The sequence below is a fragment of the Eucyclogobius newberryi genome, unplaced genomic scaffold (genome assembly GCF_026437365.1).
Source record: "Eucyclogobius newberryi isolate DKJ021-1_F unplaced genomic scaffold, fEucNew1.0.hap1 SCAF_10, whole genome shotgun sequence".
Classification (NCBI taxonomy): Eukaryota; Metazoa; Chordata; class Actinopteri; order Gobiiformes; family Gobiidae; genus Eucyclogobius; species Eucyclogobius newberryi.
The window spans coordinates 13633380-13660327 of NW_027315724.1; positions in this window are offsets into that span (position 1 = coordinate 13633380).

Sequence of the window (26948 nt, forward strand, 5' to 3'; positions counted from 1 at the left end):
GCAGCAGCGTATAAAATTTTCATTATTTCATATGTGTAGCTGCTATAGAGAAGAGCTGGCAAAGTCTCATCTTTCGACAGTGTGTGAGTACGTGCATAAAATATTGTTTAACCCAAGAACAACCCTTGTGCGTACTGCACCACAGATATGAAGACTAATGCAACCTGACAGCTAATTATCTTAAAACCCAATGTGCTGATGAATGCAAAAATAGTTGCTCGGCAGATTAGTGGTAAAGATAAGCCACCTTAACCAAAACTAAATGTAATTTTCATATAATTAGAGCTTTTTAAATACATTAGAACAACTTGGTATTGTAGATAGGAAACACACAGCTTGACACAAAAAATAATCATACGTTAATGTAACTACATTTGATGTTTTGATCCTGAAATATTTTGGAGAGGCTTCAGTAATATTCAGACTACAGGTTGTGTAGATTGCTCATGGTCAGACATGTGACTGTGGCATAATCAGAGGGTTTCACATTTACCAATCTGATACCACACAAACTTTAATACTTTACTTTTCCAGCTTAATATAACTTTATTACTTATTTTGTTTATTTATTTATTTACATTATTAAATGGTTCAAATTTGTAATACAATCACACCTAAACCTGGGATGCCATTAGCTGTCATACAGAGCCATATATCATAGAGAGCTTCCAGCAGGGGGCACTGTCCCGGCGACACACATGAAGAGCGGCCTCTTCTGGTCCTCCTCCTCCCACACATTGACTCCCTGTGCTCTTGACTGTAGCAGATCGGATATTTTCTAAAGGAAACTGAGGCTGTATGAGACAAGCCGACATCCTGCTTATATTCTGCCGAGCCACAAACTTCCAACCTGGTTTAGAAACTTGTCCATGTCCATAAAATATCCATGTAAATAATCTGACTCGAACAATACAAATCCATAAAGGACATTTGTGAAGAAGTGAGTCAAAAACATCATCACTGACCCTGAACATCTCCACTTAAACGACACAGATTAGGCAAAATTGGGTTTGGTTTGGTTTATTATTTATTTGTCATTGACCATGTACAAACACATTCATCTTATAAAAAGAGCAATGCAAAAAGCTAGTTTTCATCTGCAGTCCCTGGTCGGGTGCGCAAGTTAAACATTACAAATGGTAAAAAAAATCTAAAAAGTTGAAATCGTTACAGCCTACAGTGAAGTAAAGTAAACATTAAATATTTATGTGCTCTACAATTTAACAATGTAAACAACTGTAGTAATAACTGTAGTAACTGGAGTTAACATACCTGGAGTTGTATTTAGCTTCACTCATGCTTGTTTAAAGAATACAGTCAATAGAAAAAATAGGGAACACAAGACAAAAACAAGACACAGAGAGAGACATCATACAAACCGTTAGCAGTGTCCTAAACATGGTCCCGCATAGTCGTCCTATTTGGACCAAAGTCTAATTTTATACATTTTTGAATCCAGTGCGATTGTAACTTTCTCTCTTCAAAAGTCAATTATAATGTCCTTGAGTCTTGGTTCAATTTGTTTCATCCACTTATTTGTTATGTCAGAGCCAAAAACGATTTGGATTTTTTTTGTCAATTTCAGTCCACAAAAACTCCCCGTTTAGATTTAAAGAGGTCTCTCCATAAATCATGGCCAGACTCCCTCTGAGTAATTTCTGCCATCAAATCACGTTCATTAAGACTAATTTTATAATTAGTTTATAATTCCCTCTACCGTCAGTAGATGGAGTTCTAATGCAAGTTGATGAGGGATCGCCTCACAGATAAAAAGTCATGAATGCTTTCAGTAGATAAAGATACTCAAGAGCATGTTTAAAGACCATTAACAATACAAATACTACATAACATGTGTCCTTTCAGTGAATATGTTCTGCTGCCTCGTCAGGGAGGAGAGTGCCTCGGAGCTGGAATGGCAGACTGAAGTTGTCATTTGTCCCAACCTCTATCAAACTGCTCAACTCTAACAGCAGCGCTCCTTTCCACATTAGCACTTTACTCCCAGATTATACTGTTTATTATGGCGTTGTTGAGTGTAATCATTGTCTGCTCTGTTGTCTTTGTCTCCAGCAACTATCCAGCACTGTGCCCAAGACAAATTGCCTCTTGAGGGCAATAAAGCTGATCCTATTCTATTGCAAACAGGATCTGAAAACCCAATATGAGCAGATCATTCTGCTCTACTGAATGTAAACAACTTTACATCTGATCATGTCATAAACTCAGATGGTGGGCACTATGTGACTCTGTTTTTTGAAGGAAATGCTCAAAATAGAAATCCACAAAGGAACCTTCTCATTATTTGTTTGGGATGGACTCCACAAAGCTGCCGTATGAATCTCGCGGCTTAAACTCCTTTCAGCTGACGACAATCACGCATTTGGAGTTGAATAATGGCACCACTTTCTGAGGACATTGTGGGAAAAAAAAAAAAAGTTTCACATTTGTTTATTCATACTGACACAGAAGACATAAACCAGATCACCAAATATGCAATCCGACAGTCAAACAGCTCAATTTAATGCTATAGAAGTTGTAGAATCTTGTGCTGTCACGTGAACGCATCGAATATTTACCAGGTCGCGTTAATTGAGTGAAATATTTGAAGATATTTTTGAAGATATTTTCAGAGTAATCGAAGTCCAAACATGAATGGACCAAGCTTGGATAACGCGGTACGGAGGCGAAACAGTCATTGTGAAAACCAGTTTCTTAAGCACATTTTAAAGCACCAAACTTAATTAAAATAGACAAATAATACAAGACAAAATTCTCATTCAAACCGCTGTAGTGGACGCGGGCAAACCTGACCCTCCTCCACACAGTTACTCTGATGTTCCTGGCAGCAGATCTCATTACCAGCAGCACGTTTTCTTTAAGTCATTGCCTTGTTGCGTTGCGCTTTCTGTGATCTCCACTGCTGTACGGAGCAGACTGTGATCACTTGGCCCTGTTTCCCCGCGCTCAAAGTGGAGAAGATGAAAGCGGGGCCTAAACACGAAGAAACTGCTCTCGACTCCTCCATGTTCACTGTGTATTTTATGGGGCTACGCTTGTTCTGTAGACACTAAGTAATGCCATTCCCCCTCCGCTTGTAAAACAGGCAGATAAGAACAGCTCGCAACAGTCAAGGCTTCTCCGCGCTACAGTTCAATCAATTACAGGGACGCAGTGTTAAAATCTTGAGTAATAGACCAGTTTTTAGTTCAGATAGTGATGCTTATTGATCATACAAAATGCGTAAAATGTTTAACTTGCTACTGTCTGGTAAAGGCAGCATAAGAAATGTATTAAATGATTATTAAAAGGTATTTTCATTTTGTATTTAGACATTTGAACTAACAGTATGTAACTTGTTGGGGGTTTCTGAAAACAGATCATTCCCTTTGCCATACTGTGGAAAATTATAGCCTAAGGAACAACATTTCCATGGAGACGATCAGGTGGCGGCTCCTTTAGGCCAAGGAAGAGTCAGATTTGTGGAGGTGTCATTCCGCTTTTCAGTGAAAAGAAACAGCCACATTTTTTATTTCATATTTTATTGGCATTTCATCAGTATATCCTGTGTTTGTTTGATATGTTTTTATTGTGTAAATGTGTTAACAGGGCACTCTTGTAAATGAGAGCTCTCAAGGGCCCTCCCTTTATAAATAAAGGTAGAGAATATGTATTGTTAATAATTGAATTAAAATAACAAAAAAACACTACACTTTTTATATTCATATCACGAAAAACATCAGGGATGAACATGGTGATTCAAGTTCAGTTGGCAGCTCTTGTTGCGCTGGAGTCAGGCTTTATGGGTAGCAACAACCAATCTCCCCGTTGCTATGGTAACTCAACAAGAGTGAACTTTTGTTAGGTACAGATAGCCTGCAACAGAACAAGTGCGTCCATGTGTGGTCAACGGTTATCTCTACATTAAAAGTCTATGCTAAACCCTATATATACCTTTTATTTGTTTCAGTTTTTTACCTGTTGCCATGCTTTACATTTTTAATGCATTTCTTTCGGTGGTTATCCAAAAAGTGCAGAGTGGCGATGACACCCAACACACCCAAAACAACATATCATTTTTGGGGGTGTGGTCTGGCGTGGGTGATTCAATGGGAAATGCTTTCTCTGTTAAGATGTTTCCTGGTAAGTTGTGTGTATTTTAAGCACAACAAATTCAAGTCATGTTGTGACCCCAAAAAGCGAGGTTGTTCTGTACATGTTAAAATACAGCGCTAGCATATAGCCCACAGCTACCATTAGCATTCTAAGATAACTATACACATTTTGGCATTTGATCACTTTATTCTCCTCCGTGTCTTTGTGTCTGTAATTGGTGCAATATAACACCCAAAGCCTGTGTTTACTCTTGTAGTTGATGAACTGTGAGATAGAGCAGCTCTTCCACATTAAAATGAATGGATTCCTTCCCCCACAGAGGTCAATTTTTGCTGACTGTATCTATATTCTTGATATTTTGATTAGCAAGACATCAATCAATCAGTCATATAAGTTTATTTATCCCCAGGGGCAATTTAAGCACATTGAGATTTTTCTTTTTGCAGCAGCAGCAGCAGCAGCAGTTAACAGGAGGACGGATTAGGACCAGAAAAGAAGGGTCAGGCGCTCTTCTTCTGTGACGTGCAGCCTGGACATTGCACTTGACAACCAGACATTTCTCTAACATTGTTCAGTTAAACCAGTGTATGTGTGCTTCGTTGCAACAGGAAGGACATCCATTATTAAATTAATAAATCCAACACAACTGGTTTACTGTGGGAACTAATAAATAAAGTTTATCTATTGATCTATGTCTGTGTTATCCCTCAGTGGTCCAGCTAGCTACCAAGGAAAATGGAATTCTGTCAACTGGGCAAACTGACAAGGTTATCTGACAAGGATCTTGTTAGTCACTTCCTTTAATCTGTCTGAAGGGAAGAGCTATCCATCCATCCATCCAGCCATCTTCTTCCGCTTATCCGGGGGCAGGTTGCGGGGACAGCAGTCTAAGCAGGGAGACACTTCCTCTTCCTCTGGAGGGATCCCGAGGCGTTCTTAGGCCAGCTGAGAGACTTAGTCCCTCCTGCGTGTCCTGGGTCTTCCCCAAGACCTCTAGTGGGACATGTCTGGAACACCTCCCTAGGGAGGCGCCCAGGAGGCATCCGGAACAGATGCCCGAGCCACCGCAGCTGGTTCCTCTCGACATGGAGGAGCAGCGGCTCTACTCCAAGCTCCTACCGACTGAGCTACTCACCCCATCTCACCCCATCTCTAAGGGAGCACCCGGTAGAGGAAACTCATTTGGACCGCTTGTATCTGCGAATATGGCCTCTTTGGCTACGTTCACACTGCAGGTCAAATCCTGTGACCTGTACCAGATTTTTTTCAGGACGGTGTTAACAGCACAAATCCAACCCAGGCCACTTTAATTTGTGGTAATAGATGCAATAAGTATCCATACTTTAGAATGTGACAAAGCGGAGACGAAGGTGACAAATGAACCCAGGCAACAATAGAGGGCTTGTACCATAATCGGGCGGTATTTGAGGAGTTTGCGATGGAGTTGGCCGAGTGAGGGATTAAGCTCTCCTGTCTGCAATGCCAAAATTAAAAAGCCTTTGTGCCAAATTTAAAGAAACTAAGGACTTGAATAAAAGGAGCGGTCATGGCTGGGTCGCTTTTTACTCCGTAAACACAGTGCGCTACATGTGATGTGTTCATTTGTGCGCATGCGGGACACATCAAGCTTCATTACGTTCACACTAGACACAAACGGCAATTGCATTGTTTTCTAACGTAACGATTTGTCACGTAATAAAAACAAATCTGATTTAAACAAAACAATCTGATTCAATCTGATCATACCCTGCAGTGTGAACGTAGCCCTACTCTTCTCCTTTGCCAGGATCTGAACTTCATTCATTGCAGTCTTCACTACACTGAAGGAGTACAATAGATCACACATTTTTTTGTTGGTGGGTTTGAATAGACCGGGAAGGTATATAGTCGAGAAAAAAAGAAAAAAATCCCAGTATTGGCCAAATAACAGTTTATTAAACCTAATGATTGAATTCAAGGTTAAGAATGGCTGGTCATCTTTTGGATACTTGGTAACTGTACAGAGGACACTGATAAATCTTGTTAAGTCCCTCCAAGAACAGTGCTTGCATGTGGATATTCTGACATAGTACCCCTTTTTATTTGCCCTGTTTTATCTGGCATTATCTGTCTTTCCCACCCAGCTGCATGCACGCTTCTCCTTCTGTACAAATTAATTGAACATGCCTGCTATCTTGTCATCATACCCACTCACACTTTGTATCCATTTCTCTCGACTATAGACACTATTTAATAGCAAAGCGAGCGCAAATCCTATGTAATTTCACTGCATGTTAAATATTTGCTTTTGCGGTGCGAATACCAGAGAATAGATAGTGCCTGGTCAAAGTAGGACAGTAACATATAAGAACTCTGTGCATCTTCTCAACAGCAATTTCACTGACTGTACGTCATTGAATGAGCCTGTGTAGATATTCTAAATATTGTTTCTACTAAAGTATCCATGTGCCGTTGTGGGATGTTGTGCCAGTTCATGGGAAATTATGTAGATGCACATATGAAGAAACACATTAAGTAATCTTTATAGACCATCTTGAACTGTATTTCTGCAAAAATATATGGTGACCGGAGAGGTACGGAGGAGGCACGGCAAAACACAGAGCAGCAGGCAGCGTAGAGGCACAATAACACGTGCCTGCGCTGTTAGTATGGGCAAAGTGGCAGCTTCTACACAAATAGGAGGAATAAAAGACAGATTAGATTGTTACCGCTCGTTCACCACTGACCCAGGCATACTTACACTTAAGAGCGTAACTTAGAGCTCCGATGAGGGAGAGGTGAGAGCGGGCAGTTGCGTCAAAGCCTGAAAAAATACAAGAGCCTAAGCGCGAACCGAACGATTGCGAATAATAAATCGTGGGGTGCTTACCTAAACTTTTAGTAGTGAGCAACCTGGATCTGCACGCTGCATGGATCAGCGATGGAGATGGGTCAAAGATTAAAGACAGTTCACAGAATTTGGAAGGAGACAGAGAGGTCCGCTTACCTGCCGTGAGGCGCTGGACAACATGGAAGTGAAACGCCAGTGGGCGGGCACAAAGTGAGCGGTCAAAGGGAGTGTAAGAAACAGGGGGGGCACTTTTATGAATGGCAGCTGGCATGAACGGCCAATGAGAGTCCGGGCTCTCACATAAGGACGGCCCAAAATGCTATATTGCCACACTTGGTACAGGTTGTGAGGCTAGATATCATGCCTTATATCACCTTTTGCGTTTGCATTTTTTGTTCTTTTTATTTTCCTTTTGTTTTTAAGGCTTTAATGACCACCTCTCTTGCCATCAATTCATAGTTCTCACACTTCCTCCATTTGCCTGCCTCCTGTGCACACGGAAACACAATCTAGTCTCCTCTACTCGGAATCCATACTTTCTTGTTCTTGCCCTTAACCATAATATGCAGATGTATCGATCGAGCTACTAAGCAAGAAGCAGGGAAGAATCAAATATAGAATAAAGGCTGCCTCTCTCCTCTCTCCACCCTGTCTTCGTCTTGTCATAATGACCTCTCTGCTGACTCATGAGGAGTTATGGAATCTCTATTACACTATGACGGTGCGGATAATTAGAAAAACCTATTAGGCTACAATAAAAGTTAGATGGGAGCAGCACTTAAGCCCAAGACAAAAATGCCCTTTAAAAACTGTTCTTAGACTGGTATGAATGCAGGCAAAAGGAGCACAATGACCTTTGGAGTGAGGGATTTGTCGGTCAGAGCAATTATTAATTTGATTTTCAACATGTTTTTTAATTGTCACCAATGAAAAATACATTGTTTAGCTCTGGAAGTTGTGGGCTAATCTGGAGGGAAAGGCCAAATGGTAAAGCTGTACACATAGAAATAAAAACAATTGGTCCAACTACAAATGGATACTGTCATTGTGTCCTTAAGCAAAACAATTACGCATGATCATTGGACACAATGGTGATGCTCACAGCAAAAAGGTCATAGGTTTTGTTCCTATTCTCTTGATTTTTTTTCTTGGGGCACTGGAATTTTCTTTGCCACTAAAAGCATCAGTCATGCCTCTATGGAGATTTGCCTGTATTGCTCATGGCATAGTGATGTTACATGGGTTATAAATCCCTTGAACTACATTCAAAACGATTCAGTAAAAAGTGTTTTTTCCCAGTTGCGCAACATCTCAAAGCTTAGATCTATAGTATCTAAAAAAGATGATGATTATCCATGCTTTTGTCTCCTTGCCAACAGCCTCCTCATCTGCTTCAACAACAAGAAAGAGTTGGCTTGTCTGCAGTACGTCCAAAATGTGGCTGCAAGGCTCCTGACTCGTACTAACCGGACAGCTGTTCTAAAAAAATCCTCATTGGCGCCCTGTTTTGAATTGGGTCCACCTCAAAATCTTGGTTTTGACCTTTTGGGTTCTATATATGGGCAGGGACCTATGAATATAACTGACCCGATCAAACCCTGTTGCTCGTCCAAGAGCTTCAAGTCCTCTGGGTAGAATTTGGTGATGGTTCCTCCAACTAGTTATAAAACTCAAGGTGACCGATCTTTTAAAGCTGCTGCGCCCTGACTCTGGAATGGTCGCCCTCTCTTCCTCTCTTCTTTGGACTCTGTGGATGTCTTTAAAAAGCACCTAAAGACTCTAAAGAAGTATTTTAGCCTCACTGGCCAAGCTCAAGTCCTGCACATTGTTGTATATTTTATTGTATTTTAAATTGTATTTTTTTACTACTGTGTGAAGCACTTTGTGACTATGTATGTGAAAAGCTGTACGAATAAAGTTTACTTACTGACTTAAAGTCTTATTTACTTGACTTAAAGCTATTGCTATAATGCAACATTTCTTTATTTATAATGATAGCCAAGACGTTGAACTTTGTGCCAGTTTTTGTGTCATGTGGACGTGAAACCATAAACCAGGTAAACAAATCACAATCTAGTTCAACTTTGACCTGCCCTCCAGCTGTCTTAAACTATAGGAATTCCAAAATGTTGTGATGTCACATTAACGCCTCCTTTTGGTCAGCCTCCGCCATGCTCTGAGTGACAGGTGGAATAAGTAAGTAAGTAAGTAAATTTTATTTATATAGCACCTTTCACAGACAGAGGTCACAAAGTGCTTCACAAAACACAGAATAAAACAATAAAAACACAAAAAACTTACAGTGAACAATACATATACAACAATATACATTAAAATCAGTCCCTAAAACAAGTGCATTTAAAAGGCTTGGCCAAATAAAAAGGTTTTAAGCTGACCCTTAAAAGCAGTAACTGAGTCCAGTGACTCACGGAAGACCGTTCCAGAGTCTGGGGGCAACAGCTTGGAAGGATCTGTCTCCTCTGGTCAGAAAACGGGTGCGAGGAACCAGCAACAGTTTCTGATCCAAGGACCTTAATGAGCGAGAGGGAGCGTACGGTTTAATCAGATCGCTGATGTACGATGGGACCTGACCATTTAAAGCTCTAAAAGTTAAAACAAGAATTTTAAACTGTATCCGGTAGGAGACCGGCAGCCAGTGAAGGGCTTTAAGAATGGGTGAAATGTGGGCCCTTCTATTTGTGCGGGTTAAGATCCTCGCTGCAGAGTTCTGGACCAGCTGCAGACGAGAGAGTTCCTTCTTGTTAAGACAGGAAAACAAGCTATTACAGTAGTCTAAACGTGAAGACACAAATGCATGAATTATAACATCCAGGTCATTTTGAGACACCATTTTCCTGAGCTTAGAGATTTTCCTCAACTGAAAGAAACAGTTCCTCGTCAACAGCTTGGAGTGGTGCTCTAAAGACATGTCTTTGTCAAAGACAACACCCAAATTTCTAAGACTTGGTTTAGCAGTCTGACCTAAAACACCCAAGTACTGGTTTATCTCTGCAATGGCATCATCAGGGGCAATAATCAGAGTTTCTGTTTTGTCAGCATTTAGCTGCAAGGAGTTTTGACTCAGCCATTGTTTTATTTGCACTAAACAACTGACCAAGGAGTTCAGCTTCTGGATCTCAGAAGGTTTAAAAGAGCAATAGAGCTGAATATCGTCAGCGAACAGGTGATAGGACACATCACTAAACTCTTTAATGATCATTCCCAGGGGAATTATATAAAGCAGAAATAGGACAGGGCCCAAGACGGAGCCCTGAGGAACTCCACACAACAGATCAGCTGAATCAGACATTATTTGGTTTGCAGCAACACTAAAGCTCCGACCGGATAAATAGTCCAATCAGGTCAGTCCAATCAGGTCCCTCAGTCTGTTCAACAGGATATGATGGTCGACAAGTGTCAAAGGCTGCAGACAGATCCAACAGAACTAGAACAGTGCATTTCCCAGAATCAGCAGACATCATAATGTCACTGGACACTTTCAACAATGCGGTTTCCGTAGAATGATGTTTGCGGAAACCAGATTGAAAAGAGTCGTGAATGTTTGACTGATAAAGGAAATCTGACAATTGTTCAGAGACCACCTTCTCAAGGATCTTGGACATGATCGGGAGCTTTGAAATAGGTCTGAAACTTTTTGGGTCTGTCGGGTCCAAGTTTGTTTTTTTCAGTAAAGGCTCAACTATGGCATGTACCAGTAGAAAGAGAGAGATTTACCATTTTGGTAACCCAGGGGCCAATAACATCAAACACTTTGAGGAAGAGCCTGCAGGGAAGGGCATCTGATGAACAAGAGGAGGGTTTCATCTTGGTCACCAGAGCTGAGATGTCTTCTAGAGTGACAGGCTTAAAAGAAGACCAGTTTTGGGAAACAGGCTCCACAGAAACAGGTTTATCAGACAATGGGACTGGGATTTGGTCTTTGATCATCTTGATCTTATCGATAAAGAACCTGAGGAATTCATTGCTGTCAGCTTTGCAGGAAACAGGAGTCACTGCAGCTGAAGGACAAACAATAGAATTTATAGTGTCAAACAACACTTTGGGGTTTTTCTTGTTGGATGTTATTAGCTGACGGAAGTAATCAGATCTGGAACTTTCCATCATTTCATTGTAAGATGACACAAGATCTCTGAGGTGTAACCTATGGACCTCAAGACTAGAGGTTTTCCACAGACGCTCAGTTTTCCGACATAGTCTCTTTAGGTTTAGGATACCTTCATTTATCCAAGGACAAGCTTTTTTCTGTGATGACAGAGTGGATTTTACAGGTGCCACCTGATCTAAAATGGATAAACATTGGCTGTTAAAGGAATTAATTAAACTGTCCACATCAAGACAATTCATAAACAAATGAGGATCAAATACAGCAGAAAATTGGACGGCTGTATTTGCAGTGATAATGCGCCTCTGAAACCTGATGTTTGAGGGCACAGGCTCAGGAGAAAAGTTCAATTCAAATAAAACACAGCTATGATCGCTCATATGGACATCCTCCACACAGAGGTTAGCAACACTCAGGCCAAGTGAAAACACCAGGTCTAAAGTGTGTCCCTTTTGGTGAGTGGGACCTGAAACATGCTGCTCAAAGTTAAATGTTTCAGTCAAGGTTAAAAGATCCTTTGCAGGGCATGATGAGCCATCAACCCAAATGTTAAAATCCCCAAGAATTAAAACATTTTCCAGCTTTATAATAGAAGATAAATAGTCACTAAAGTCCTTTAAAAAGACAGCAGCAGGACCAGGGGGCTGGTAGACTAAAACACAGTAAAAAGGACTTGAAGAACCAACCTTAATCATCTGTGATTCAAAGGAAATGAAAGTGTGTGAGTCGATGACTTTACACATGTAACGGTCCTGGGACACAACTGCCAGACCTCCTCCACGTCGACCAGGGCGAGGCATCGCAGAAACGGAGCAGCCAGGTGGGCAGAGTTCATTTAGATGAATAAACTCACCCTCTCTCTGCCATGTCTCCGTAAGACACATGAAATCAAGGTTTTGTCTTGTAAAAAGTTCATTCAAGGAAAACGCTTTGTTGGCAATTGAACGGGCATTCAACAAGCCGAGCCGGACCGTGGATGACGTCACGTACATCGGTTCAGCTGAGCGCAGCGGGACCTGTCGAAGGCACGCGCTACGGTCACGTGATTCCCATCTGTTTCGCCGGTAAGCCGACGAAAACAAGGAAGCGGACGTTGGCGGTGGACCCCTGCGCTCATAATTCCTGCGGCGCGCGGGCTCCAGGAAAACAGCCGCCACATCCCGCGCAGGCTCCAGGACCGGTGTGGCCCCGATGGGCCGTGCAGACGGCGGGAAAACAGCCGCGATGACACAGACAGGCAGCGGGAAAGCAGCCGCGATGACACGGGCAGGCTCCGGGAAAGCAGCCGCGATGGCCCGTGCAGGCAGCGGGAAAGCAGCCGCGATGACACGGGCAGGCTCCGGGAAAGCAGCCGCGATGACACGGGCAGGCTCCGGGAAAGCAGCCGCGATGGCCCGTGCAAGCGGCGAAGACGGCGACGGCGAACAGCCGCAAACATCGAGGAGCGGGACCAGGCGCAAGCACCGAGCACGTCTCCCAAAGTCCAGGCTCGTGTGCCCCGAACACAAGGCTCGTTTGCACTTGACTCGCACACCAGACCTTGTGCCTCGTCTCCTCTGCTTCCTCCTCTTCCCCGGGCCTCGGGACAGCAGCATAAAGTCAGGTGAGTTGGGCGGACAAACAAGGGGTGGCGGAAAGGCTTGTTTGTACCTGTCCCATGTGTCGAAAAGCGACTCCATCGTCGCTTTGATGCGGAAAAGTGCGCCACGGTCATAAACCCGCACAGCAGACACACAACAGACTAATGTCTGGGCTGATAAAACTGCATACGATGTAACGATCGTCACAAATAAGCGGCATAACAAGAGTCGAGCAGTGGCGTGGCCGAACACAGGCGCCATCTTCAATAATAAGCAAGAAGAAGCAATCGCAGTGAAGTCACTCAGAAGCTTGTAGCTTATTTACCTCCTATGGCTGATAAACATACAATCTGCATGAATTATGATACAAATGGTAATTTATACAGTATTTGTTTGTTTTTTAAGTTGCTGGACCTGATCCAGTATGAACACATTGGACAACAGACCATGCATTCTAAGTGTTGTTACCGTCTCTACAATATATTCTTCCAACTGTTTATAATGTCAAGGTTGTGCTCTGTTAAATAACCACCAATGGGCGCTTAAAGTCAGTTAGAGAATTTACCAAAACGGAAGAAAAGAACAACAAAAACAAACATGGAGGCGCCGACAGCAGTTTTCAAATCACATTTACATGAAAAGAGTCAAGATAATGAGGTGAAAGGTGAAATCTGTTTTGTAGCTGGTGCTGTCACTTTAAAACGTTCTTCTGGTACTTTTTTAGTCATTCTGCTTGTACTGTTGCATTGTGATGACTATATTGTCCCCAGTGGTCAGCACATGTACTGCTCCATTGCTACACATCCACAAACTCTGACTGACCAAATGACAAATGCAGAAGACTGACTGAAGCCTTCATGCGCATTCATATGCCAACATAGAGCATAAATGAAACCTTTGAAATATTCTTTCCAACCTCCATCACATAATTATTGAGTATTTACCCTAGAAATGTGTTTTTCTGACCACATATTGTACGGTGACCCAATATATTTGATGCCGTTTTACAAGAAATGTCTCAAACCACTTAAACTGGTGTGTAGACAACCCTTTGCCCTAAACTATTCAACCACTCTTTGATTTGCTTGCTCATGTTTGCAGAATCCTAACAGTTGGGAGTGGGGCCGGGATGTGAGCGCGGCCTAAATGAGGTGAATGACTTGTTGTTAGCGCTGCTCGCCTCAGTCTGCCAACACAGAGGGCCTCTCTTCGACTCGAGCTCGTCAGTATGCAGTGCCCTCTCCGCACCGCCGTCCTTGTGTTATAAATACGTAAGCACACACACACACACACACACACATACACACGCACAATCGAAATTCTGTTCCACCCTCATTACTGTCCTTGAGGTAGAGTAAATAATAGTAATAGCAGTTTTGTATATTTTCCTGATAAGCACACATACAAATATTTTGCAAAGAATGATGTGTGAGTTTGCAATTTTAGCAAACAGTTCAGTGATCAATATTCTTTGATCCTTTCTATTGCCAAAAAAAACTCTTAAGTTTTAAGAGTTCGTTTTGCCACTCATCCAAGTTGCTTCTTCAGTTCTGACTCAGCAAATCAATCACGCCTCATTTATAAAGACAGGGTGGAGCGGTATCTTGCCCAGGGACAAAATTACTGGAGATTAAACCACAAACCTTTGGGTAAATGGGCAGACGTGTATAATGCTACTGCTGCTTTATCAGGGATGAGAAAAGGCAAAACCTTATCAATAGCAACGCATTGTCAATGGACGATAGGGTTGTGTTCAATACGCGTACGCGTATCGATACTGAGTCACAGTATCGATTTTTTAAAAAGATTTTTGTGGCCCGTAGGCTTTAATCGAGGTGGAATAGTACTTTTGATCTGCTGTTTGTGCCGCGCTCCTCTGGGCCAATGTGAGAAGGAGCTGTGGACCTGATCAGAAGCTGATCTGTGCAGAAGATGCTGCTGCAGCATGTTCAGACCATGACTGAATTGTTCGGCAAGAAACATGCAATACTTTACTAGAATGTGTTCCATATATTTCTATTTGGATCAGTTGGTTGGATGTATGAAGTTATTAGAGAATAATGGATTTATAAAGAAGTGCTTTGTGGATAAACATGAAATTTCATACATTTTCTTATCCAGAGTAAAAAAATTAGCCATTTGGTAAATTTGAAAGACCGATTTTTCCAAAATGTATCAGGATACGTATCGTAATGAGAGAATTGTACCGGAATATACAAGTATCGGGATACGTATCGTATCATGACCCCTGTATCGGGATATGTATCGTATCGCGAGGGTCTTGGCAATACCCAGCCCTAATGGACAATATCGACTTTAATGGGCTTTTAATCCTGTTACAACAGTGTCTTCCTCATCATTAGTTTAAGTTTTTGATTGATTAATGAATGTTTGAGTAATCCTGTATTGTGCTATAGCTGAAGCTCAAAAATGTGTGTTTTCTCCTACCCACTATCACCACTCACATCCTTGTACTTAGTTGCAATTATTTAAGTGCCACTTAAATAACTAAAACATGTAAAGGACAAGCCGCTGCCTGCTGCGGTGAAATGCTACGGTGAAAAGGCACTGCTTACCAGTTCTGTAGTTTTGAACAGGAAGTCAATGGACCCATTTATATTACAAAGCCATTTCAGATCAATATTTCAGTTTATACAAAATATAAAATGATGTTCCACTTTCCCGTAAGTTATAGCTCAATACCTTCCCTGTATATTACACGTACCTGAGCATAGCACAATATGTGTTCTTTAATAATAATCTTTTATTAGCCTATAATCAATTTCAAAAACAGTTGGACAGAAGTGTAGACTACATCTTTACCGCGTGTGTAAATGTATCAAATATAGCCACATGAGCTCAGTCCTCGGTTCCATTCCCAACTTGTCATCAAAAGAAGCTTCTTTTTCCCCCCCATAATTGCTTCTTAGTTTGTTTCAAGTGCAAGCTGAGATATTTTCTCATTTATTGTATTGCATCATTCTTGGTACAGTATTTACTCACACCTGCCCACATTTTTGTTCCGCAGCCCTGTATGTAATGGCCCACACACAAGCCTACGCACTTGGGGGCTGTAAATAAGGCAGTGCATGCTCAGCAGTCGCCCTCTGCCATGTCAGGTTTTACCAATGCCTGCTACAATAACAGGAGTGGTCCTCATTCCAGTCTACTTATCCAACATGCGCTCAAATACTGTTAGTGGTATATTCTTTTAAAGCAATGGATAACATATTCCTGGCGCTGGCGGTGCTGTTTTTTATTCATATGAATTGAAAAACTTTCCTCTACAACACAGTTTTTTAGCTCACACATGTACTATCACTAAAACCACAAGTCTAATGCTGATTTTAAAAGGTCAGAAGGCCCATTCAAGGTGATGTCCTCTTTACTATATGCTGAGAGGCCATTGCACGTTCTGTTGTTTTACCTTGAGATGGCACAAAAAATTGCCTACACTAGATCTACCACAACCTCTTATTTGTAATACCACAAAGAACATTACATTTCCCTCTATGCTGCAAAATGTCTTTTATTGCCTGACTCATACACCCGATGTTTTCAGCAATACTACCTACACACACAATCACCTTGCATTGAGAATAAGCACAAAGGATGTAGTAACTGCTTACAAACACAAAACATGCACAATGATATTATTTATTTTTGAGAGTGATTTATTGATTTGTAACATTGGCAGAAATATGATCCTTGACACTCTTATGTAGCTTTAAAACATGTTTACATTGTACATACTAGAACATGAAAGTTCTTTTGCTTCAACCCTATCCATTAACTAACCTTTTTTTTAAACAGCTAAGATTAATTACATCAGCAAAAGCTTTAATTTTCTGCATGTTGAATTGTGGTTGTGTCACATAGTGTACAAATATGATTAGTTGGTTAGTGACATTATAAAAGTAATAAACAGTACAAGCAATTTCATAAACAGCAATATCCAGATTTTCGATGATAGATTTCAAGGTGCACTTTGTAACTTTTCTGGTGGAGGGTCCGTTACCTGTTGCCATGGAGATTTTACTGCCTGACATAGAATATTCCACTCTATGGCATTAAAATGATCCATTACCATGCCAAGTTATAAGTCAGATCCGAGGAGAGGTGGCAACGCTTGTTTTGTGTCACAAAAACATATCTAAAACGATAAAATTCACCTTTTTTTTCCCCAGACTGTAGCATAGTTAATACCACTTTAAAAAATCCCCAGAATATGTTTGTATATTGACTCCCTAAGTCATACGCCTCCCAGGAAAATGAGAATGTTTTCGAACCATCCATGAGCTTGTATCAACACACAGCGAGACACAGGAGGAGGTGAAGGATGAAAGCTGCATTGATGTAATATTGCTCTTTCATGAAGTAACTCAACCCAAAGTATCCCTTAAGGTAATCAATAGTTTTCTTTTTGATTCTCCAGAGATGCCGCTGTACATACTGTAAATTGTGCATCAAAAGCTCTTCTCGGTGTTCGAGATTGTAACACACTGAGAAGACTTCACACACGAGATTACTGCAGTCACAAGGTTAATTGTGCAAAATGAAGAGCTTTAGAATCGAGGTAAAGGTGTAATCAGGTTTCATAAGGTGAGTGCAGAATGTGGTTGTCTCATATGTTTTTAATTGAATGTAAAGAGATGGGAAATAGACTATTATCAGGAGTTAATATGGTTGGGATTTCTTTATTGGACGTCTTTGGTTGTGCACCGCAGGGGGTAAAATGTGGCATGGAACTGGAAAGACATGTGTGCATATTTAAAGAGAGAAAATAGCACAACTTGGGGTTATAGTGTGCAGTGTGAATCAGATAAAAAAATCAATTATAGATTCTATAGAACAGGGATGACAAGATGAGCTGGTTAATCGATAAGCATGATTACCTGTATTCAGTTGTCTGACCAGCCAGTCCCTCCTACATTCTGTTCAGATGCAGAAGGGTCTGGAATCGGACCATAGGGGCCGTCAAAAAAACTCTCAAAGCATGGGACGGGCCAACCAATGCTGCACATTTTTTTGTTACGTGTCCTTCAATATTTTTGGGAACATTCAGAACAAAACATTTAATTTAATTTACCTCAGATTTACCAAGTTTAATGCGTCGCTTGTTGGCACATGCGTTTCTCTGATTGGTTAATGCGCCTGTCAATCACGCCGTTTGGAAATAGGAACGGCTGGATATGATTCCAGACCAAAATGTGTAAAGTATTTTCAAAGTGTGTGGTCTTGGCTGGTCACGCAGGGTATTCAGGTCACATAGAAAGAAAAAAAATATGAATTGTTGAAGAAGAAACGGATCATTTCAGTTCAATCCATGCTTCAAAAACATCAACTAAAATGTACAATGCAAATTAACTTTACTTCACATAGATGATTTTAGAAATGGTGATTAAAAGAATTGAAAATGAAGGGTTTTTCTGCTACCCGGTGGTCGAATCAGCTGCACATATGCAAGCCCAGCATCATGAGATGGATTCACCGTTAATCATGATGTTACCTCCGTGATGTGTACTGGAGACTTCAATGAGGAGCATCATGTGGAGGATGATTACTTTCAATAGAGTTTTGAACATTAAATGCTGGTGAATTTATCGTAACCTTTTCATTCAACGTCAAAAAAATCTAAATGAAAAATGCACAATGTAAATGCATAGATTTTCAAGCTTTCAACTCCAACAGTTTGAATCCAGAGTGTAAAGTTTTGCAGTAAATTTAGCAGAGCAATCTTGGCATCTTAAATCTTTACTATGACATTTTTCATTGCAATTTTTTCACTCTGAATTTAGAGTTAAAGGTTTGAAAATCTATGCATTGAATATTTAAAGGGTGTATTTTTCATTCTTTATACTTTACAATCTAAGAAAAACACACTTAAAAATGTAAACATGGTTTTTCAGTGCTAAAAATAAAAAAAGTTAGCATGGCCATCATAAAAAAATTGAAATCTAATTTATCTTTCATAGACATACCCAAACAAAAACGGTAACTCCTGAATTACTTCAAACTTGTAATTTAATTGTATATTGACACAATTCAAGACAATGTAATAGAGTTGTTAAAATCAGATGTTAATATTGATGTTTATTACTAATTGTTTTCAGTTTGGGGTCTCTAAATAAAAGATCCAGACTTATGCCTTAGGCGGAACCAAATCTGTCCTTGGGCAATGCTTCTCTGAGCTGCTCTCTAAACATCACTCATTTACCCACTTTTGCCACAGGCTCAAATACTACACTTTTACGCTAGAGCAGTGCCATTTAGAAATGTGTCCCTCTGCACGAATGTGAAGTGAAGCCGTTTTGAAATGCAAAGGAGCGAAGTCTCAATATGAAGTTTTAGGATATACAACAAAGAGCTAAAGCAGTGATCCCCAACCTTTTTTTTTAAGGGAGCTCAATTTTAAAATTGTGTATTTTATAAGAATAGAGAACAAAGTAAAGAGGCTTGTTTGTATTAGTATTGACAAATAGTATTATCTCTATTGTTGTCTTGGATAAAGTATGCACATTTCAGTATTGTCAATAACAAGCTGTAAACATAGGTGATGAAGGTGTAATCAACCCTAACCATTCTTGTTTATTAAAGATAAGATAAGATATTCCTTTATTGTCCACACTTGGGGAAATTTCATTGTTGCAACGCAGGTAGATACAGAGGTAGATACAGAGGAAAAGAACAGATCACTTATAGGAAGTTTGAAAAACACTCTCAATAGAAGATCTCTTATAAACAAAAACTCCCATAGACAAAACCTCCCAATACCCAACAAAGGATGGAGGAGAAAAGTAATAAAGGTAAAAATAAATAAATAAATACCATTGCATGTGATCACGACAGTAATTGCACATAAATTGCACATGAATTGCACAGTAATTGCACATGAATCACGACAGTAATTGCACATGAATATGACAGTATTGCGAGTGTTCAGGACTAACAGTGTTTGTTATAAAGTCTGACATGCCCTGTGCAGCAATGCGTTGACTAAAAGGGGGCGTGGAACTGGCAAAAGTTTTCAAAATTGTTAAAAACCTGTGTAAATTATTAGAAAGGAACATTCTAGCTTAGCCAATGATGTTGTTTTTTGTAAATAGTACATTTTGTGTTTACCACATACGAGTATATTGTAAAAGCAGCACTTTGTGACAAACAGAGGCCGCTGCATGCTGTGTGCATCAAATATTATTATAATAGTATTTTTAAAAACCTGCTTCTGGTTTTGCCGTGTGAAATTCAGCCAGACCTGCTTTAAACAGTCCAAAAACATCTGCTAACTCACTCCATGTGTTCTCCTTTCTGCTTTTGTCCATGTAAACATGATCCTAATAAAATAATTATATGGCAATTAATACAATAAAAAAGTTCACTTACTCCATTGATCAATTACTACAAAAAGGATTCAATCATTTTGCACGAGTATTGACTCTTTTTGATAACTGTCAGTATTTGGTATCGATCCGCCCATCACTTACGTCTACTAACATAAATGTATCTGTTTAACATAAATAGTCATTCATTAAGTATAAATCAAATATTGTTAAAGTTTGGCAAAGTAATGAAGAAAGAAACTGTAGGGTCACTCGAGAAACCGAGTAGAGAAACCAATTGTCGGAAGAAGATGAAAAGCCAGCTCTTTCTTTACAAACTGTTGCCAGAACGTGCACTTTGGGTCTCGCCTTCTTCCCTGTCTCTTACGTCAAACTGCTTGTCAACCCTCCTGACCCGGGCTATCCATCAGGTCCCGGCACTCCCGCTAAGGAGAAGAAACCGAGACGCGCGTGTCCATCCAAGAAGAAGCGCGACCTTTCCCTCTAGACATAACTGCTCATCCTTTTCTCCTGGCTTTTCTATTAGCATCCCTTATTCTATTTATCAGTCCCTTGCGGTAAACGCTAACTGCTGCGGTTGCGAATGAAGCTGCAATTTCCCTCACAAATCCGCGCTGTGATATTTTTCCCTCAAATCATTTAGCGTAATTACCGTTGAAAATGATGACAAATCACCCTGGCTTTTGGCTTTGGGTCCCAGTTAAAATTACTGTCTGGGTCGACGTTTTAGATGGCTCTAAAATCATAAAACTTAACATATTTGTATCTTTTTTTTCTTCTGTCCATCACCTGCTCAGCCATAGCGAGAATTATTCAGACAGAAACTATTCAACCGAGGCAGTTAAGAATACATTTCAGTTTTAGAGGAAATAGACAATCCCTCTTTATCAGGTTGAGGTGTCCAAACTTTATCTTCACCATAGTCCCCATCCATCTTATCATTTTGCCGGTTTCTTATCACGCTGTGGCCCATCGTCCTCAGGCAGAAAGGAGAGAGAGGGCTGGATGGAGAAAAAGGAGATAGAGTGACAGCAGCTTAAGGGAAGTGGTTAGGGGCTTTTTCGTCTTGAGCAATCTGTCACTTAAGTAAGCCAGGCTTCGATGTTAATGTTGCCATTTCACATTGCTCACTGTTACCTCATCTGAACCCAGCCGCCCCTTCAAATGTCAGGTTTTTTTTCTTATGGTTTGGCCACTCAAAGATGGGGTATTACACTTTCTTTTACGGGATATTAATTGTTCACAAATAACAGATATTGAGCACGTCTTTCCTTTTGTTGGTTTTATAATGCTGTATTCGCAGAAAACCATGTATTAAAATGTTTGTTTTTGATGCTATGAATCACGCTCCTCCTCTTGCTCCCCCGCCAGTAATAACAGTTATTGACACAAAGGAGAGCATTTTAAAAATTCAAATTTCTTTGTATTAGCTCGACACAGCCATAGCTTCACAGCCAAAGTCAAACAAGTTGCTGACTTACTCACCGGACTTCTCTTTACTGTCGGAAGGAAATCCTACTTTAGAGTTTGTGTTTTTTACTTAGTCTACTAACCAACGAGCTTTTGTTGCAGAAGCAGTCACCTGTAAAATGGTGTAAACAAATAAAGCACACATTTGTCGATGGTGGCTTGTCACCAAATACAAACTCCAGCCACGTTTCACCTCTGAGTTATCTCATCCGTGTGAAAGTGTGAAAAGATGCATTCCTTCTGGGCATCCAAGTGCACTTTTTTTTGAGGGAAGCGGAGTTTAATCTGCAGGTTTTTCAAATAAGTACTCTGTTTTCTAGGTGGCATCAGTGTAAGGACATATATCTGTTTTAGAAGTACTAGTATGATTAATTGATGTACAAGTCATGCCTTTAGTCAGTCCAGAATGGATTTAATATACAGCTCTCCAACCTTTGTCATCTCACAGTCATTTTTTATTAGTTGCCAATTCCGTTTTCTTTCAATTTTCTTGATTTTTCTCAGATTTGAAATGCATAGAACATGACACATAGATCAATACAAAAACAAAACAAAGGCGTGACATCCATAAAATAAAACAAAATTACGGCACAACAAATGAGTTCCATAATGCGTATTTACGGTAATTTAATATCAGGTCCACAATATCAGCATAAAAAGTGATTAACAGCTCTTTCAGTCACAGATCAGTCACATATCTGCCCTTTTTGTCCCCACATTCAAAAGTGTGTTCAAAAGCTTTTCGGTTTGAGGTCAACACTGCAACTCCACTCTTGTGTTTGCCCCTGTACGATGAATGACACGACTTTCCATGACAACATTTGGTCAGTTTTTGATTTTCAATGTCGTTCAAATGGGTCTGCTGTAAATATTTAATGACTATTCTTTCCAACTATATATACATCTACATCTGTTAATCATAGAGTGGCAAGAAAAGATAGAATTTCAAAAAATAACTTCACAACGTTCGGGGTCGTTTTTATATATACTCTATATTTAGACCATATAACATGAAACCCCCATTCCTTTTTTTCGTCTTCGATGGTATGAGCTCATCCAAAAATGTGGAGTAGTCATGACTTCCCGACTCCCACTCTGCCATCGTCCCGGCTGTGATCGTGAATCAGCACACTCACTCTGTTTGAATTATAGCGGGGCATTCATAGTTCTCCACACAGCCCACACACACACACACACGCACACGCACACGCACACGCACACGCACACACACACGCACACGTACACGCACACACACACACAAACACTAACATGACATCCCACTCAGTCAGATGATGAATAAATGAAGAGCTGTCTATCACGACTCCACATAATCACTAATTACGGACAAGCTAATATTATTTCGCAGCATGTTTTGTAGTTTAGCTTGGCATTAAGATATTTTAGTCTGCTGTCCAAGACAAAACTCCACCACATTACATTTCTTGTCGACTTGAATTGAAAAAACAGGCCTGGTTAAGTGGGTCGCCATCGAACTGGAAGGTCAGCGTATGACTTGAACTGATGAACATATAGGTATAAAACAAGCTATTTAATTACTTTACCACACTACAAAACACTACAGGCTGAAAACTATTGATGCTTTCTTTTGCATTCGTAAAAACAAAATTTAGACATTTGTAAAGTTGTACCACTTCAGCTTCGCGTCAGCTTTGTGTCAGCTTCGCGGTTTACAGTTGTCCAATTTTCATCATCTAAAGTCCGTTTTGCTCCTTGTGGTTTGGTGGGTGTAGACTATGTGTGCGTATCAAAACTGTTGTAGCCGCACCCGCTCATCTCAAACTCGCTATGGAGAGTGAGGCGACAGGATCACTGTTTCATTGTAAAAGGAACAGTGCAGCTGCTGCACAAATAGCCTTGCATGTCATTCATCCAAACTGAATAGACAGGCTGGTGCCTCTCGAGCACTTGAGGCCTTACGTTATGTGCGTAATGGGAGCAATGGCACTGCTAGAGGGTATGTAAAAAGTTATGGGGAAAACATGAACATTGCTTTTTTGTCTTTATTTGATAAGAATTGCAATAATTTGTATTTCCCTAGCTAAAGCCCTGAACATATTCAGTGTCATTTGAATGCTCTAATTGAATAAAAAAATATACAAACTGTTTGTATGATACTGTACGATGTGTGCAGTGTGAGCGTTCAGCAATTTTGTGCATTGGATATGGGGTACATGACTGATCAAAAGTCACAGTGTGTATGCGACTATAACAAGTTAGGAACCGCTGTCATAAAGAAGGTCATTGCACTCTACAGTTAAAAGAAGAGCAAAATCTCTCTGGCAAAATCAATATAGCCGTTAGCGACTCCATTTTGCATATAGACGTGTGCTTGTGTGTGTGTGGATAAGTGCTGATCTTTTCAAAGCTTCCGGGCCTTAATTAAACCACCTACTGCATTGTTGAGCTAATGCTAACAATGCAAGTGATCCCTGCTCATTAGGCAAAAATCTCCACAAATCTCTCCCTGTCTGCTGCAGTGGTAGTTACAGAGGAGCTAAAGGATCCACACCATTACACACATTCACACAAACAACCGTCCAGACGCGCTTAATGCAAAGACGCCTTATACATCATTACGCATGCTAACTGAGCAGAAATGTTCCAATAAGGATAGGTCAGTGGAAATAAGCTACTGTTTGGGAAGAAGTGATAATGGAAAGCCGAAATTAATTGAAAATTACACAGTTTTAGACACTGTTCCATTACATTACCCTGAACAGCCATATGTCATCTTGAAGTTGCATGTAATCAAAGTACTACCAGAAATAGTCAAACTGACATTGACTAAACTAGGGGTGTCCAAACCTTTTTCACCGAGGGCCGCATTTTTAAACTTATACAGAGCAGAGGGCCACAGACAACCCGAAAATGAAGTGAACCATTCGAAATGTTTTGACATCGTTTCGATGCCTCCACACCTTTAATACGTCTTGGAACATTATTATTAAGGGGGTATAACATAAACATGTTTGAATTGTTTGAATTTTACAATAAAAAGTACTACATTTTATTTGTTTGGACCAACTTAGCAACTTTGTTGTGCCCAAAATAAATGAAGCCTGCGTAAATTCAGCCTGGAAGACCTAACTCCATCCATCTACGTCAAGGCCTCCATGGAAGGATCCCTCTCCCCAGCGCCATCATCGCACTCAAGCGGGCGCCCGCCTGTCCGTCTGTGAGAGTCAGATCCCTCCTTCACCATGGACTCTCCCAGGTTTCTGCGCTTATCCCAAAGAGGTTATGCAGTTTTTCCTGGCCAAAGAAGTAGGGTGAAAGGTCAGGGGGCGTCTGCATCATGGCCCTCGCACCTGCTCCTCATCCCCAATCAACGCTCTCAAGTGACTCCTCCCTGCTCCCAATCAGCGCCCAGGCGGTCGCATTTAAGCCCTCAGGCAGATGGCTCGGCCGCTCAAACCGTACTGCGACCCACCGCCTCCCCAGCTCCTCCTCTGCATTCCCCTCATCCTCTACCTTCTCTTCACATCTACCACCACCAGGCTCCAGGCTCCGGGGGGAGACATCTAATACAAATAGATCATGGAGTGCCCATGATTGCAACGTCTTCCGCCGGGGTCTGAGCGCCAAATAACTCTCGAATAAAGCTTGCTCAACAGTCCATTCTCGTGGTCTCTTTGTCTCTCCAGGGTGAAATGGTCTGAGGGCCGCAATTGGCCCCCCTGGACTAAACCAATCAAAGAAATGTGCCCCTGTGGCACATGGCCACTATGTTTTGGGATGTTTTACAATCAATTAATCAATCAATCAATCAATATCAAGTTATTTGTCCTCGTGGGACCATTCAAGCACATAGAGCCGGGTAGGCAGGGCTAATGCAGCGCAGGGTAGACTAAATATCTGAGTTCTCAGACCAGGTGCGCAGATTGAGAATAACATTTGGATGAAAACTGAAATGTCTTGTTTTTCAAAACAGTGTCCAGATGACTACACTTGATTCCTTTTCTACAATGAACTCCTGGACGAATGAGGGATTACGCGGCCCTATTTGCTTGGATCGGCAGCCCACTGCAAAAAACATACAGCTGGAATGATAATGATGGCGCCCATGGCAAATTGCTTATTAAGATGGATTAGCAACATGTGCAAAATTTTGACATGTAGATTAGCATTAGCCAAATGCCATATAAAAAATTAAACCAAAGACTCAAGAGCCGTGGAAACAACTGATAAGCTCCTGGGTCACAACTTATAAATGTATTTAATATTTACTTATAATTTCTCTCCATAGCGTCAGAATACTTTTGAATAAATGCTAAGATTACTGTTTAGTATCTTTAAATCTCAGTTGGTAAATGTAGATAAATATATAAATAAAAAATGTATTTGAGGAACTGCTTTGTCATGAAAAACAGCCCATAAAAAATTGCTTTGCGATGTCACTTAAAATATAGTCCTGCTAGTCTGGTGTTATAACAGGTACTTTTGAGATTCATCCCCGTTGTCAGAAATCAGCACCTGATTTTTGCTGGGTTGTTTTTTACTTGTCCAATTGTTTACTGATATTTATGAATAATACCATGTCCTATTTGGAAGGATTTGTTGGCAAAAAGGCATTGGACAATATCACACACCTGACTTGTTGCTATTACCTGAGTGGAGCCGGCTGAGGTCTCGTGAGATTTGTGGGTTCAAAAAGCCAGAAAAACCTATCTGGTCTGGCTCACACTTATCCCTTCTAGTTCACAACACTCTGGTTTGGCCCAGTGGTGTCGTGGTACTATTGCAAGTGGATGTATTTGTTGGTTTGCTTACAGTAACATGTATCCAAAACATGATCAAGTACTAATTTCTTATGCAGCATGTGCTAGTGCGTCTAGTGACTGGGGAAATGAGGAGGTGCTTTACACGAGGCCTGAACTCTCACCCTTGATGTTAAATAAGATGGCTGTATAGGGAGATAATTGGTCCTTTTTTAGGCTCGATGTGGTGGCTTGTGGTTGGTCCTTAAATTCGTAGTCAATCATGCCCTTCATCAGCGGTAAGCCTCATAAATACTGCCTGCTACTGTTGCTCTTGTGTTTGGGTTTACATTGAGTTGTCTTTGCAGTTTGGTGTCCTTCTGGGAATCCAGCCTCCACTCGCTATTAAAGGGCATTCAGCAACTAGCTTGATTTAGGTATGGTTTATGTGATGTAGTCTAAGGGGGTCGCATAGGGTCAATGTAACAACTAATTTAATCTTCTTTGTAGAATGCAACCACATAAACTATTTTTTAATCGAACCAACTCAACTATTTAATATTTATATACATTATTTGTTTTGTAAATTTTGGTCTCTCTCCATTGATTCAACATCTGATCTGTGTGACCTTAAATGAGCTGGATGAAATATTATTTTCCTGTCCCTTACACATAGGGGGGTGTTGTAGCAACAATTGTATAAAAGTTGGGGGAATCATGTGAGTAACAAGTCAGCTTTACCATTAGCATTGCCACGCTTTTCCCAACTTTCAA